The sequence below is a fragment of the Octodon degus genome, unplaced genomic scaffold, assembly GCF_000260255.1.
Source record: "Octodon degus isolate 3935 unplaced genomic scaffold, OctDeg1.0 scaffold00088, whole genome shotgun sequence".
NCBI lineage: Eukaryota > Metazoa > Chordata > Mammalia > Rodentia > Octodontidae > Octodon > Octodon degus.
In genome coordinates this window covers 5,141,869-5,158,004 of record NW_004524664.1, presented here as the reverse complement: position 1 = coordinate 5,158,004, position 16,136 = coordinate 5,141,869, and the positions used below count along the sequence as shown (strand labels likewise).

Sequence of the window (16,136 nt, the reverse complement as noted above, 5' to 3'; positions counted from 1 at the left end):
TTGGCAGCCCAAGGGCCCATTTCTCCACACCAGCACTAGAAAAACATTCAACAAATGGATGAGGCAGGTGGTCAATTTTGATTTTTCTTTGCCTTTTCTTTTTCTGTGTTATTAGAGGTTGAACCCAGGGCCTTCACACTGAGCTACATTCCGAGATCTCTTGTGCTGTTGTCATTGTTGTTGTCTTCCATCCCCAGATCTCCTTCTTAACTTTTTGATATTTTAAGACAAGGCCTGTTATGGCTTGTGTCTAGATGTTCCCCCAAAGCCTCAGGTGGTGATAGATGAGGCATTTCCAGAGGTGGTTGGATCTAGCATGTGTGACACTAGGATTGACTCACAGTCAATGCTAGGTTGGAGGGTACTAGGATCCAGGGTGTGAGTGCTACCTGCCCTGGAGCATGTAGCCTGGCTAAGATACAAGGACCAGAAAGAGTCTTGGGGGTTGTCACTTGCTTTTGCTGTCTGCCATGGGCTTTTTCTACTCTGTGATTCCTATCTGCTGTGCTGTCCTGCCTTGCAACCAGTCAATTAGAGACTGAACCCTCTACACACTGCAAACCAAATAAATCTTTCCTAATTGGTTGTGTACTTTTATCTCAACAATAAGAAAGTAACTTGAGACAGGGTCTCACTAAGTTGGCCAGGCAGGATTTGAACTTGCCTCTTCCTTCCTCAGCCTCCCAGAGTGCCTAGCAGTTTCATGTATTCTAAATGCCTACTTCATAGATAAGAAAAAAGAAAGCCAAAAAATGTCTCCAAAGAAATATGGAGTCCATCACGACTCAAGCTCAAGCCTTCAGATTCCAAAGCCACTGTTTTGGCCTCTGTGTCATTGCCCCAGCACCACCCTTTCCAGTCATTGTAAAGAAAATCATTTTGAATTAAAGTCTCAGGTCTGGAAAACCATGCCTTGTTAGAAACACAAAAGAAGAATGAATGACAGTGGTTGAAAGGCAATCGCACCACAAGGTCCCGCTGAGTCCTGATGTAAAAGTTTGATCCTCAGCATGGCCCTCTGGGGGGTGCCAAGCACCTGCAGGAGGGGGGCCAAGGGCTAGTGGGGACATACGTCCAAGGCAGACAGAGGGCTCCTGACAGCTTCTGGCTCCTCCCCAGCTGCTGCTGGGACTTGTGTTCCAGTCACTGCAGAACCCAAATCAGCAGGGCTGTTGATCCACAGCTCGAATCTCCAGCCCATGAGCTAAGTAAGCCCTTTCTTTTAGTAAGCTGATTGCTTCAGGGACTTCTGTATACTGACATGAAGGCAAGCACAGGAAAGGTCCCGCCTTCCCCACACACAGCTTCTTCCCAAGCCCACCTTTCATCTGCAAGAGTGGGCAGGGCTCGGAAGTGAGAAGCCCTCCCGGTTGCAGGCCCCAAGTCTGTTGTGGATTCTGCCTGCGCACGTTGCCAGGCTCCCTCTCCCTAGCCTCTGAGGACAGCCTTGCTCTCCCAGCCTCCCCTGACCCAGGAAGGCTGAGTCCAGCCAAGCCACTCATCATTGTGATCTGTTATTAATAATGTCAGATCAAATCCAAGCAACAATTGGAAAAACAGATTGTAACATTGTACTCTTTATTGCTGGCATTTCTGTGCAACATTAGCAATCGGAAGCCTCCAGAGAGAAGCTGTAAAAGTGGGGGAGGAGACACAGCAAAAAAGCTAGCAAGAAAGGTACTTTATCCCTTGCTACAAACCTCGCGACATAGCCACTTTGTAACATGCACCATATGCAGCGGTGTGCACAAGGCCCAATAACCTCCTTCCAACTGGTAATAAATCCCCTCGGACCCCAACACACTTGTAATTTACAACGTGGCTAAAATGAACATTATTTCAAGCTAAGCTTATTCTCAGAGGTGCAGGAGAATGTGGCAGCTTTCCTGCTGACAGAGGAGTTTCTTTTTAAATGTCATGCATTCACTTTCATTACTTCCAAATAATTGCCCGAAAAGATCGCTGCTGGACAGGGCAGCCCACTTTACATCAGCACGAGTCAATTTCCTCACTATCAAAGGAGCCCCAGGGGGCTGCTTGCTGCCTGGGGCAGGCTCCGACCTCAGTTGCTGCCCCCCCATTGGTTTCCTGGCTGTGCAGGAAACGGTGTTGCCATCATTACACAGGGAAGCCACAGATAAAAGCGGACGGTCCTCTACAAAGAGACAGCACCACCTGTCATTGCTGGCACCACCAAACCCCACTCTCTTGCACCTATTAGGTCATCAGCACCATTGTCTGCTGGGCCTGGGCATCATGTTTGTCATCTGGAGCTAAGTGAAGGGCACATATTTCCTTGTCATGGAAGGTGGGTCTTCAGTTGAGAAGTTGGGGGAACAAGAAGACAGAAATCACTAGAGTTAAACAGGACACTCTGCCATCCTGTTTACTACCTATCTGCTGTTGATTTGGAAAGGCAAAGTGAGAACACACAAAAGTAGAGCAGCCAAGGAGGCAAACACCAGGAAATGCAGCACCCTGGGGCCACGTTTGGAGACCAGAAGATGGAAAGAGGAAAGCTTGATGCAATTCTGGCCTCCCTTGTGGATGAAGGAGCAGGTCCAGCCTCTAATCCCTGGGGCTGAGTGCGTCCATATGTTTTGGTTCCCTGCTGTATCTCTGAGGTGCATTTTTTCTTCCAACCAAACAGATGGCAAAGTCCACAAGCATTGGATGCCCCTGTCTGGTGTGCCTCCTACACTCCCAGCTCCTAGCTCAAGCTACAACAAGTCACCCTGCTTGCCCAGTTTTTATAAAGCTTCTGAGAGATGAGAGAGAAGTTAGACTTTCCCACTTCTCATCACTTCACTGAGAGAACAGCCTTCTGCCCCCTGCCCAGCTCAGCCTGGATTCCAATCTCTGGAGACACGTTCTACTCTCAAACATAAGTACAGACTTCTCAGTTCTGTAGCTAGAACCTAAGCCCTGGCCTGGCGTTCTGGGGCTCGCACCCCCCACCACATATTACAGTTCTGGCTGTGCTCTGAGTTTGAGAACCATGTTGACATTTAGGCTTTAACTAAATGTTATCCTTGAAACTGTTATCTTCTATTTCTCTTGCTCCTTGACCTGAGTTTTATCTAAAGAATCAACCTAAAATTCTATTTCCCCAAAATCAATAAGCCAAGTCATGCCAGGAACTGCAGAGACCCAAGCACCAAGAATAGGACTCACCCTGCTGCCGCCAGACCCATCTCTAGTTGCTGGCTTTCCAGAAACTTCTTATTGTGGATTCCCCCATCGTGTTCCACCTGTCCTCCCTCAGCTCTCTGCTGAACATGGTCAGATGCCTTGCTGATGGCTGCACATATTGTCACACCTGGTCTGCACAGCTGGGCTCCAATCCTGCTGAAGGTAAGCAGCCCAAGCACCCCTGAGTCTAATTCCTGCCTGTGGCCTCTATGGTCTGTGTTCTGCCATAGGACATCTGGCTGTATCGAGATGTTCACAAAATGCGACTCTCTTCATAGGCTAAAGTGGAGGAGGAATCCATCACTCTGCGGAGGGTGGAGCTGAAGTCAAAAGCAGCCAGCAAGGGCCTCCTGCTTGTGTGGTGAGCCGTGCTGAGTCCACACAGTAACTGAACGCAGTGTGTGACTCTGCAGGGCTGCAAGCTTTCTTGAGGAGTTGCAATCATTGGAATATAAGCAAGAAGCAGTACTGTTTCTTCCAAATATGGCCTCGATTGTGATAGGATTAATCACATTCTTTTTATTGGCTTAAGAAAGGTAGCTTATTAATAGAAGACAAGTCTTGTTCACAGATGGTGACCTCCACAATCTCCCTTCCTGTGGGTGCCATTGGAGGGGATGGGAGAGACACTCTCAACCCTCCTGATCTTCACTCCCAAGTGAGTGAGTGTTCTGAGGGCTGACTGCGCCCAGGTCCAGGGCCTTAGACTTGCTTCCTCCTGTGACCTAGAGTTTGATATGCAGGGTGGTGGTGCCCGACTCCTCGTTCTTCAGGGCCACACCCTGGGAAGCCAGCATGGCAGGATGGGGAAGATTCATCCAATCATCCTTCACCTTCCCACCAGTCATGCGAGTTTCCTTGCCAGAAAGATCAGGAACTTGGATGAAAACATCACTGAAGGATATAAGTACATGACAGATACCAAATACATTCTCCTTTTCCACCACCAAAGGCCCCAGGCTCTGGAGAATCTTACTTGGAGAAAGTAATTATTACTTACATCGTCATAAGTTGTGCTAGTGATCCTTCCATTTCTGGAAGAAAATACTTGAGTAACACAAATTAAAGGAGGAAAGATTTATTTTGGCTCATAGTTTCAGAATTTTCTGTTAACTTTGTTGTTTCCAGGGCTGTATTGGATAGAAGCATCACAGCAGAAATGGGTGTGATGGGAGAAAGCTGCTCACCTCACAGCAGCCAGGAAGCATAAAGGGCCCAGGGACCAGGTAACAGTCCCCATAGTCACATCCCTACGATCACTTCCTCCAATTAGTCCCCACTTCCTGAGAGCCCAAGGAGCTATAAATTCTTCAATGGGATAATCCATTGAGTAAGTTAGTGCCTTCAGATCCCAATCACCTCTCTAAGCACCTCTAAATCCAATGAGAATGACAATCAAGATCAACCATCACACATAATGCAAGTGGACGCTCACATCCCAGTCTGGTGGGAGGAGGGGTAGAAGACCCCTTCCTCCCTCCTTCATCATGAACACTGCGCCTCCACCAATCCTATGCTAGCACCTCTCAGCCCACAGTTCTCTCTTTGGATTAGCTGGGAGTCAGTGGCAGGGAGGGCTCTTTGATGTTTGTGGGTCAGTACTGACACTGCACAGGAAGTCCCAGGAGAAGGACTGGCCCAATGGCCAGTGACTCTCTCTAAAACATGGTGGTTAGTGCCTCTTTTATTCAGCTTTATTCTCAAACACTGATTCCATGACAATGAGCAAATTTCTACTACACATCCTTTACAGAAGCATAAATGTACTTAATTTATGTGAGTGAGAAAAGCCAGGTTACAATCCAACTCAGCTTCCAGTTTGCTGTGTGTGATCATTTGGTGTCTCTGATTAAGGGTGGTAAAAGCACACCATCTTTCAGTGCCTACAGATTCCTTGTATCCTGTGCCATATTTTAGGGGCTAAACCAGTGTTAACCTGTGCCTGACAAAACACCAAAGAGCCTGCAGGAGGGGTCAGCTCATTATCCGAGTCTGTTTTTGATATCAGGGTTCCAGCTGAGGGTTCCTTTTGAAAGTATAGTTCTGCCTTAAAAGTATGTGAAAACTTTTCATCAATCCAAATGCCTCATTTGACTTCCACAAGAAATATCAGCCTAAGATGTTTGATATTCAGCCAGATAGTAAGATTAAGCTCAGCTGCCTATGTTGCAGGGTAATAACAATAAGCTTCTCTTCTGGAGGGTTAACAACATAAGTTTGCAGACCAAAAATTAGAGAAAAAGAAGGGCTCCAAGGACAGCCAACATTTTGGCCCTTGCTTTTCAAAGTCAGTGAAGAATCAGGACATAGGAGAACCTGTACTGTAACATGATATAATTCCATTGTGTCTCAAATTTTCTGGTCAAGGAGATTATGGAGCCACAGGGGAAAGTGGTCAATGATGTAGAGTGTGCCTAAGGAGAATCACGTGGAGAGAAAACATTCTCTCAGGCTTTCACAGAGAGCAAATTGGACAAGCAATGGCCATGACTCATCCACAAGGCTGACGCTGACAAAGGATCTACAAAGTGCAGTACAAGATTTCAGGATAAATCTTGAGGGAATTTGACTGACCTTATCAGATACAAAGCTACACTTCTTGTTATATAGGTCTGGCTTTATCTTGGTCTTAAACATCCAGTAGAAAAGTATAAAAACAAAGTGTAAAAAGTAAAGCCATATTAATATGCTGAACAGTGAAATGCTCAAGTCAACAACTTTGGACATTGCCAGTCTTCGGAAAACCCACTACTATTATGGACTACTGGACTATATTGGAATGTTTTGCTGAATTCACTCATCTATAATATTTAAATGACAATGGAATACCCTTCTCTGACAAAACTAAACAAAGAAAGGGAATACAAATTGTAGTGGTTGATACATTGTGTCAATTTGGCCAGATGACCCCAGGGTGCACTTCCGGCTGGTGGGGGTCCCACCTGGGACACAATTGGTTCTGCCCCCAGAGTGACTCAGCACAAAGAGACCATATAAAGGGGCTGAGGAAATAGTCAATGTTCCAAGTCTTTGCATTCGGCTTGGACTTCATCGCCTGGCTTGCAGCACAGACTCTTCAGCCTCCAGCTTGGATCCTTCACCTTTCATTGAAGACTCTTCAGTTTCCTGTCATAGACTCCAGTGTCTGTCACAGACTCTTCAGTCTTCCTTCGCAAACCTATTAGCTGAGGAATAGATACTTGCATGGAGCACAGCAGTGAGCTTCAGAACTTGGGACTGAATTCCTCAGTCTGGGGTGTGCAGACGCCCTCTGCACGCTCTCTCATCTGACTGTAGTAAGCCAATCTTGTGATTCCTTATATATTGTATATCTTGTGTTAATATCTGCTCCTTATATTATATCTGTTCCTCTGAGTAAAACCCTGACCAATACACAAATGAACAACCATTTTGTATCTGTATATTCAAAATAGTTACGATAGATATACAGCTACATTCTCTTAATTCAGTGGATAGAATGATTTGTTCTAATATTGTTTGTGGACAGGATATCATGTCTGCATCTTGTAAAATGGATTACCACTAAGACAACAGTATGCAATGCATTAAGTATTGAAACTATCCTACTAATCGGTTTTGAAATTGTCTCATTTCTATTTGTTTCTCAATAAAATTATTTTTTGAAAAAGAAATATCAGCCTCTAGAGCACAGGTGTGGGATGCACTGCCAGGCGCATTCAAGAAATCTATGTCCCTCTGAGGTTCTCAGTTCTCAGGAGGAGAGAAAAAAGGATCTTTTGAAATATATATCCAAAGGAGCAATTTGACCGCCTTTGTCGACAAGAAGCACCACTCCCAGCTTTGCTTTCCTTTGTGTATATGTGTGTATGAGTGTGTTGGGGGTGAGCATGCACACACATGCATCTTCTCTCCTGTCTACCTGTTGTGTGTAGGGGTTAAGTTCAAAACCACACAAAACATCTGGGGAAGGATAATTCAACTCTTTGGCACTGTCTGTGAAGACTGATTGATTGATTGGTTGGTTGATTGATTGTGTCACTTTGGTAAGAGAAGCTCAACTAAACTGGCTGAGAAATTCCACACTCAAGGGAGTAGAAGACCCACCCTAGGGCAGCTCACAGTATAGAGAAGAAATGAAGAGGGGTGGATCTGCTTCTCTCTCTTTGAAGGAGCTCTAGTCTTCACCTTTACCTTGGATGTCATCTCCTGGCTTCCAGCGCAGACTCTTAAGCTTCAGCACTGACCCTTTGCCTTCTGGTGTAGACCCTTCAATCTTCCACCACAAATCCATCAGCCTGCTGATGTGGAGTCACGTGGGACACTGCAATGAGCTGCAGACCTTTGGCTGAATCCTTCAGTCCACAGTGTGCGGACACCCTGTGCAAGCCCTCTCATCTGACTCTGTGAATGGCCACTGTAAGGCAGTCTTCTACATTCTTATATATTTTTCTATCTTATGTTATGTCTGTTTCTCTAGTAAACGTTAGCTGATATACTCTCACAGTATCTAGAGAGAGAGAATGGCGAGATGGGAAAAAGGGAAAAGATGGAGAAGCACATAGAGGAGGTGGTAAACTCCTTACCCAAATACATTCCAAAAGCAGCCCAGGGCCTTCACAAACAGCTGAAACACTGGGAAGAATAAAAAGGAAAAGGAGCCTGGAAGACTTTGGGTTGGTAGAGAATTTCACTCATAGGATGCTCACAAAGGTCATTTTAGGTTCAACTGTGCCCTTTGCAACAATGGTGAGTCAAAGCTGTATAGAGGAGAGTGGTCCCTAAGAATATACAACCCAGCAACAGCATCGCCATCTCCGTCTGTGAGCGCACCTGTGATGGGCACACTCTGATGCAATCACTCATGACATACATCTGAGAATGTGTCCCCATCATTAAGCAATGTAGGACTGTACCTACTAGAGGATTGACCAGCTACTTTGTGTGTGGATGCTGGGCTGTTCCCGCAGCTAGAGCAGGGGTGGACAAAGCAGGTCCTCAGCACCTCCACTGTGTCCCTGGCTGGAAATGGCTCAGCCTCCCTGAGGGATAGCAAAGTCCAGGCTCTGGCAGGAGAGACTATAGTCTGTCAACTCTGAGTGGCATCCACAGAGTACCACATCCCAGCGCCCCATGTCCTCTGCATAAATGCAATTTCCCCAGATGTCAAGAGGAAAGCATTACAGATAACGCATTGTGTGTGTCTTTGACCTAGTAAGTGCTGAAATCACAGATCTCATTATTCTGACATGATAGAATGTTCTCTCTTTCTCTCTCCTCTGCAGCCTGGCTGCCGTTGTTTTTAAGATTGCAGACCTAATTGCCAAAGTGCAAAGCAACCATAGAAAAACAGCCCCCATCCAGAGCCTACACCAAATAAAATGTCACAGCTTCTTGTGTGAGAAGAAAATTATACTGAAGGCAGCTCATAATAGGACATTAAGTTGAAGGTAATTCTGGCCATGGCTGTATGGATGGCTATTGATAGTCTTTGACCTTGAAAGAAGAGCTGTCATGGGTGACTCTACCAGCACCAGTTCCCAGTGCTGGGACACCCCAGGGCTTGAGGTGGCCATAAAACATGACATGTGCAGCAGCAAGCCCTGGATTTTAATCCTAGGTCTCTTACCTTGCATCAGTGCTATCACACTCAAATTAGCAAGCCTGCTCAGCTTTTCCTTTCCCATCCTTAAAAACAAACATTAAGCCAATATGTGGGGATCACTATGGAAATGAAGAGAACGTGATGCTTTGCTTTTGCTACCTTATTGCTGAGAGGGACCCTGTGCAAACACAAAGAGGTACAAGGTAGAGCTCCAGCTCTCCGAAGTCTTAATGTGGAGCTAATGAAAGATGCAGGGAGGCAGGCAATAACCAAAGGTGGTCTGTGAAGCCAGGTAACGGGCAGGTGCACAGGTGTTCAGAAGCAGAAGAGTGAGATAGAGGATCATTTGCAGGAAGAGAGGAAAGATGGGGCCTACAGGCAGCCGCAAACAGGGCAGTGGTATTCTGATGAGGGATGCTGACGCACACAGCTCTGACTGGAATGGTTCAATCCTCTGAAGTTTCAGTTAAATTCAGGCAAATTAGAAGTTGAAACATAGGATATTAGCACACATATTGGGAGCAGACCTGATCTTTATGCGTTTCCACCTGACATGATGCAGCCCTCTTCTCGCTGGGATAGCACCAGAAGTGGCAGCAGCAGCCTTCCCTTCTGACTTACCTAGGAAGTGGTTCCACTGTTTTTTCGTGGAGTGGAGTCTTGCCAGAAGTCCCTGCCCACCTGTGACTTTCTGGTGCCAGCTCCCCCTCCATTCCCGAGGGCTGTAAATCCAGGTGGGTTCCCTCCAGTCTCATTTCTTGTCCAGACCACAAATTCCATCTCTTTATGTCCCACTTGGTGTTTAGATGCAGGGGTTGCCTCACCCTTTCTGTCTTAAAAACAAAAAGCAGAATCTATACATTGAATTTTTCTAGTTCTAAAAACTAATGCTATTTTGTATTCATTGCAAATTAGAGAAATATAGACAGTATCAAAAAGTAATCATCACCAGTGTTAAATACAATGAGACAGTCATGTGGAAGGCAGTCTCCCTGGGTAAGGCCCAGCCACCTCCTGACGTGCTGACCCTGTAACAGCACAGTGCAAGTGCAGGGAGCTCAGCTGCTTTCCGTGTTGAAGTGGGAAGCTGTGTTTCCCCTCTCTGCTGGTAAAAAGGGGCTTAAGGATAATGAGTCATGGAGGCTGTTCCCGTTGTGACTTTGGTGATTAGGGCTGTGTTATTCTTGTAAAGTTTTTTTTTTTCCTCTTATGAGAATTTCAGGTTTTTGTCATTGTCACCTCATAGCAATGGGTCCTTGTTTTAGAGATAATAGAAATAAGAACTAAATGAAATATGACATTGTAATGCATTCCTATAATCCCAACACACTGGGAAACTCGTGAAGGGTTGAGGATCTAAGCCCAGAATGGACAATTTAGCATGACCTTGTCCTGAAATATAAAAGGGCTAGGGATGTAGCTCAGTGTGAAGTCCCTGCACTCTGTCCCTAAGACTGCATAGACTGATACACATAGTGATATCAAATATATATTTAAATATATATATATATATATATATATATATATATATATATATATATATTTTTTTTTTTTTTTTTGCGGAACCAGGGATTGAACTCAGGCCCCTGCACTTGCCAGGGAAGCACTTATTCTACTGAGCCATCTCCCTGGCCCCAATATTTATATATGTTAAAATATAAATATGCAGCTTTGAATTTTGTTTTCACTTAAGATCCCATCATGTGTATTTTCCTGTGCCCTAAAAATATTATTTGAAGGCATGGTTTTTCATAACTATATATTTCATTAAAAGGATTTAACCATAAATTATCCTACATTAATACACATTAAGGCTATTTCTAACTTTCAGCTATAGCAAATAATACTGCAAGGAACATCCTGTACATACATCTCTTATAAGGCTGACTTCTAAGATTAAAGTCTGTTATGATAGTGTCTAGATGTCCCTCCAAAGCCACATGTGCTTACAGGGGGGCTTTTTCAGAGGTGGCCGAATCTAGAGTGCGTGACTGATTCAATGTCCAGTGCTAGGATTCAGACTGGGTCCCTTGCTTGCTGGCTTGCTTGCTTGCTTTGCTACCTTCTTCCTGCCATGAACTGTTTCTCCTCTGTGATGCCTGACTGCCATGCCACCCTGCCTTGGAACCATCCAGTTATGGACTGAAACTTCTGCAAACTGGGACCTAGATAAATCTTTCTCCCTTTAACTCTGGGTATCAGGTTTTTTTGTCTCAGCAATGAGAGAAAATGTAAGATGTAGTCTTAGAATCTGGTTATAACATGTTTTTGATTTGGGCATGGGATTCTTTCTCAGTTCACTGACTTACTGCTATTAAGTGGATAAATATCACAGTACTCTTCATGAGGATGTGTCTTATTTCTCCAGCCAGATCTTGAGCTCCTCTAAAGCAAGGCCAGGTATCTCTGAAGCAACTTGCAGTGACCAGTAGAACCAATTAGGACCACTAGGTCTCAGAGAGTCACTTTGCTGCCAGCAGAGCCCAGCAACACACAGGGTTCCCTGTGGTATCCAGCTTAGAAAGTATAGTGTTCTAGGGCTTGACCTCTCCTACAAAGCAATCTCACAACATAACTTTTAGGTTCTGATGATTTTCTCTCAGGGTAAAGCAAACCTTCCTGACTGCCCGAGTTTTCCTGAAATGAAACAGATTTCCCTGAAAGCTGGGGAGTGAGGACCTCATGGCAGGGATGCTCCTGAAGGAACTCAGCATCAGATAACATTTAAGCATCATCCAATCCGGAGATCCGGGGATTCTTTTCATGACTGTCAGTCACTCTAACCCCAAGGTAGAGAAGCCACACCAAGGGATCTCCTGATAAATGCTGTTGACTGATGCCAGGCCTTCTGATTAACTCAGCAACCAGCAGAACTGGTTAGAGGGCAAAATCAATGGTGTTCATAAACCTAAGGGGCCTATTGAATCTTCCAAATCGGGTACATGATAGGCATGAAAATCTCTTTACACAGCTTCAATATTTCCTTTCAGCTGAGAAGCAGCTGTTGAAATGAGTGAGCACTGTACTGTATACCTCCACCTACTAGAATCCACACAGGAAGGCTGCAAGACACACAGGGACAGGCAATGTGACATAGAGTGCAGGTGGGGGCAGGGCACTTCCTCTGGCAAGGCAAGACTGAAGTGTGTACAAGTTAGCACAGCCATCTCTATAACTCCAACTATTGAAGGCCAAAATGAAGGGGCACTATCAATTCATTGTTTAAAAATCACTGACTGACTGAAAAGAATCTCAGACTACCTGCTTGGAAGGGGCCAGCCGCAGAGCACAGGTAACAACTTGCCTGACTGGGAGGTCCAGGGGAGCCTACTGGGGGACAGGAGGCAGGTGCATATTACAAGCCATGCACCACCCTTAGCTAAGTGAGTGCTTTGGACGTGTTATGGACTCCCCTAAGAAAGCACTGATGTTAGTTCATTTTTATTTAAAAAAAAATAATAATATTAGTGCTGCGGTTGAACCCAGGGACTCTCACATGCTGAGAATATGCTTTGCCACTGGCTTTACCCTAGATTACAGATGGTGAAACTTTTAGAGCTTTCAGTGGCACCAACAGCCACTGCAGCACATGTGCCATAGGTCCACCACCACTACTCTAGATTCTCTTATTTTTCAATCCTTTTCAACCCAAGTTTATTTGTTCCACCTGCAATTCATATGCACTGCATGAAGGTAAAACTTCTAAGTGTTCTTCTCTGAATTATCACCGGTCTGAGTTGAAGTCAAGTCTAAGCCTTCAAAGGAAATGTGCTAGAAGGTCTTCTGAGGTTCTAGGTGTGGCGCTCACTCGGGACAGGGCCCCTAACCTGGTCCCCTAGCACTCCTGCTGAAAGAATGAGCCAGAGAATCAGCTGCTGATCCTGAGGTGCTATTGTCCTCAGCACACAGGAGAAGGTAGAGATGCATGAATGAGCAGCCTTCCTGTGCCATGGGCAGAGCTGGCAAGGGACAGAAGAGCAAAGCTTTGCTTGTGTTCATCCATAACAGCCTTAGCACTCACTCCTAGGAAAGGCAGAATCAAAGCACATCCAGCTCGGGGCATTTCAGGAGATTCTTGGGGCTTTTTCATTACCCCATCTCCTAGCCTTGGTGCCTCTCTTACTTTAAAATAAATGATGTGCTCTGGCTAGCAATTTGCCACAATTTCCTCAGGGTCCAAACCCTTGCAGATTCCTGATCTTCCTGCCAAATATCTCAGCCCTCCTAGTCATCCTCGGAGCCACACAGGGACAGTTATCAAGTGAGTTTCTTTTTCTTCCTTTTCCTATTTTTTATTTCACCATACCCCCACACCAGCACCCACAACATGTTCATTAATGAATGCACTTAATCAAGTTTATGCAGTCTCTTTATTATCAATAACTCTAATCACTCTTAATTGCTGCATCATTAGTTCGGCCATGCTTAAATGTAGCAGCTAGGCGGAGCAGTGCATGACAACTCCTGAAAAATGAGTCAGTGCCGAAAGCCTGGGAGGAAGGAACTGACAGGAAAAGAAGTATAGGGAAGAGGGGAGAGTGCACTGCCTGTGCTGCGTGCAGCAGCCTGCTGCTGGGGAAGAGATGCCTTAAGAGGCTCGGCCAGATGTAAAGATGCCGGTGAGCCAGTTTTGCATATTTTCAAAACTTCGGGGAGCTCTGCACATCAGCAGCCTGAGCAAACGTTCTGCTTGACAAAAGTTGATGTTATGTTAATATCCAGCACCTGCCACCCTCGGGGATCTCCAAGCCCTCTGCAAGCTCCGCTGTGTTTAAAGCCAAATGCTTGGTAGATGGGAGGTGAAGGATGCACCTTGTCATTGGGAAATCAGTGAGGGGTGGCCCACTGCAGGTCTTTGTCGAGATATGAGCTCCTGCTTTGTGCATGTTCTTGAAAGCTCTGCACAGCCAAGGAGACCCACTGAGATGCCTCAGATCAGAAAAAGAGATAGCCAGCAGTACACTCTCCATGTTGAATTAAGCTTCCCAGGAGGCCAGAGATGCAAGGCCCTGTCTAAGTACAGATGTGAGTGAATTGCTACTTCTCATCTTCTTTAGTCTTCCTTTCCATAAAGTGGGTTTAATAACACCCACAGAGAATCAACTTCAAAGGGCTGCTTAGAGTCTATGAGACTGCACTGGGGGAAGGGTCAGGAAGATCTCTTGGGTCTCCCAAAGTGAGGGCACCAGAGAAATCCTAGCCTATTTGCCTAAGTGGGCATCTTGCTCAGTGGGTCCCTCCCTTCTGGAAGTTGCTCCACTGCACCCTATTCCTCTCACTACACTGGAGTACACTCACTGTACCCTACTTCACCAGCAAGAAGTTGGAATCGGGGAGGCTCAGGGTTCTCCTGATTTCTAATCTCTAGATGTTTCTTCTGAGCCCCATGCCCTTCAAAAATGGAAAAGCAGTCTTTCCACCTCCACCACTCACAATCACTTCCTGCCTCTACCGCTGAAGTGTTCTGTAAAGAGCACATATGAAAGACCTATTTTGTGTCATGCACTGGGAATATAATGGCAGATCAACTGGAAGCCTATTTTCTGGGAGCATTTGGCTTACTAAGGAATGAAGGTATCTTAATTACTTCTCTCGCCTTGCTGAGATAAAAACACCTGACACAAAGTTAAAAGGGGGAAGGCTTATTTAGCTCACAGTTTATAGAGCTTTCAGTCCATAATCAGTTGACTCTGAGGGTAGGTGGCAAAAGGCAGAGGGGCATTACAGAGGAGAAACACTTCATGGCTGGTAGAAAGCAGCAAAAGCAAGCAAGCAAAGAAAAAGGCAAGCCTCTTGCTGACTCTTCCATAGAGAATTGCAAGCTCAGCTTTACTCTAGATGAGAAGGTTCTAGAAGCTTCATCTTCATCCTGAAGAGTCTGGAGCTCTTCTGCCATATATTCATCGGGCTGCGCCCTTTACTCAAGCTTTCACCTGCCACCCTATCCCTTTGACCGCACCTCTTTCTTGTGTGTCATTTCACATATTTTTGGCCAGTGATCTTCACCTTTCCCTGGGTCTGGCCCATTGCTGAACCCAAATCATCAGCAGAACCCCTGCCCAGGGCTTTATATCCATAGTGTTAGTTTTCCCCTTTCAATTGGACATCAGCCCTGCCCCAGCCACTGGACACAGCTTGCCTGACTTAAAGACTCCATATGTCACAAATTCACATGAAATTTAAGCTTGTTAAGCAGCATATGGCTCAGAAGCCACTCCTTGACACTGACAGAGATGGACCCATCACCCTGGGCATTCATGCTGGTGACCAGCCTGACTCAGGCCCCAGGAGGATTTCTCTTTATGTCTTATCCTTGATGTGCTACAAAGTTGTGGTCCAGTGTCAGGAAGTGTGCAGGATGTATGACTGCTGTTGTCACAAGATACCACTACATGAGGGAAGAGGTGGCTGCAGGAGCAAGGGGACTGAGCCAGAAGGAAGTCAGCACCATGCAGATTTTCAGTAGTTTGAATGCTATAGTCTTGCACAATCAGGGACTCTTTCCAGTGGAGACAAGTAGCTGTTTTCATGCTACCTTTCATATTGTAACTCAGGTGTTCAAGAAGTGCCATCTTAATTATAAGAGCTTCCCATGGTGGGGGAGGTATATTTTGCATTATTAAACAATTCACATTACAGTCATATGTCACTTAATGATGGGATATTTTGTGAGAAATACCTCATTAGGCAATTTTGTCAAGAGATCAGAGTGAACTTAAACATGAAATTAAGTCAAGCACAAGAAAAAAATGATGCAGTGAAGAAATCTGATAAACACAAGATAATAAGCGGCTTCCAGCATTTGTGTGTTATGTGATTTTATAGGAAACTTTGCTTTATACACAGGACTACAGCTAAAAATAGCTATGAAATATAGCTTTGTCAATATGTAAGCCAGTAACATGTTTGTCTGGGATCATTATCGAGTATTTTGTACCATGCATGGCTGCATGTGGTAGGCTTTTATGTGACAAGCAGTACGGTCACTGTGTTCACACTGCATCACCACAAACGCATGAGGATCATGTTGCACTATGATGTTACAAAGACTGTGGCATCACTAGGAGATAGGAATTTTTAACTTCTTTGTAACATTATGGGACCACTGTCATAGATGCCATTGATTATGGTTTGGAATTTAAGTACCTCCAAAAGCCACGCAATAGAGGCTTGGTTGGAAAGTTGTAGAGCTTCTGACACTACTAGGAGTTGATGGAACGTTTAGCAGGCAGGACAGAGTGGAAGAAAGTCAGGTCACTGGAAGTGTGCCCTTACAGGGGATCTGTCTGTCTGTCTCTTGTCTCTGTCTGTCTGTCTCTATGTCTGTCTGTCTGTCTGTCTGTCTGTCTCTCTCTCTCTC

General features: G+C 45.3%; 1 pseudogene; it reads right to left on the bottom strand.

Moving 5' to 3' along the window:
• Positions 1 to 3,917: 3,917 nt before the first annotated feature.
• The window catches only part of LOC101577876, an 18,659-nt pseudogene continuing 6,440 nt past the window's right edge, over positions 3,918 to 16,136 (bottom strand).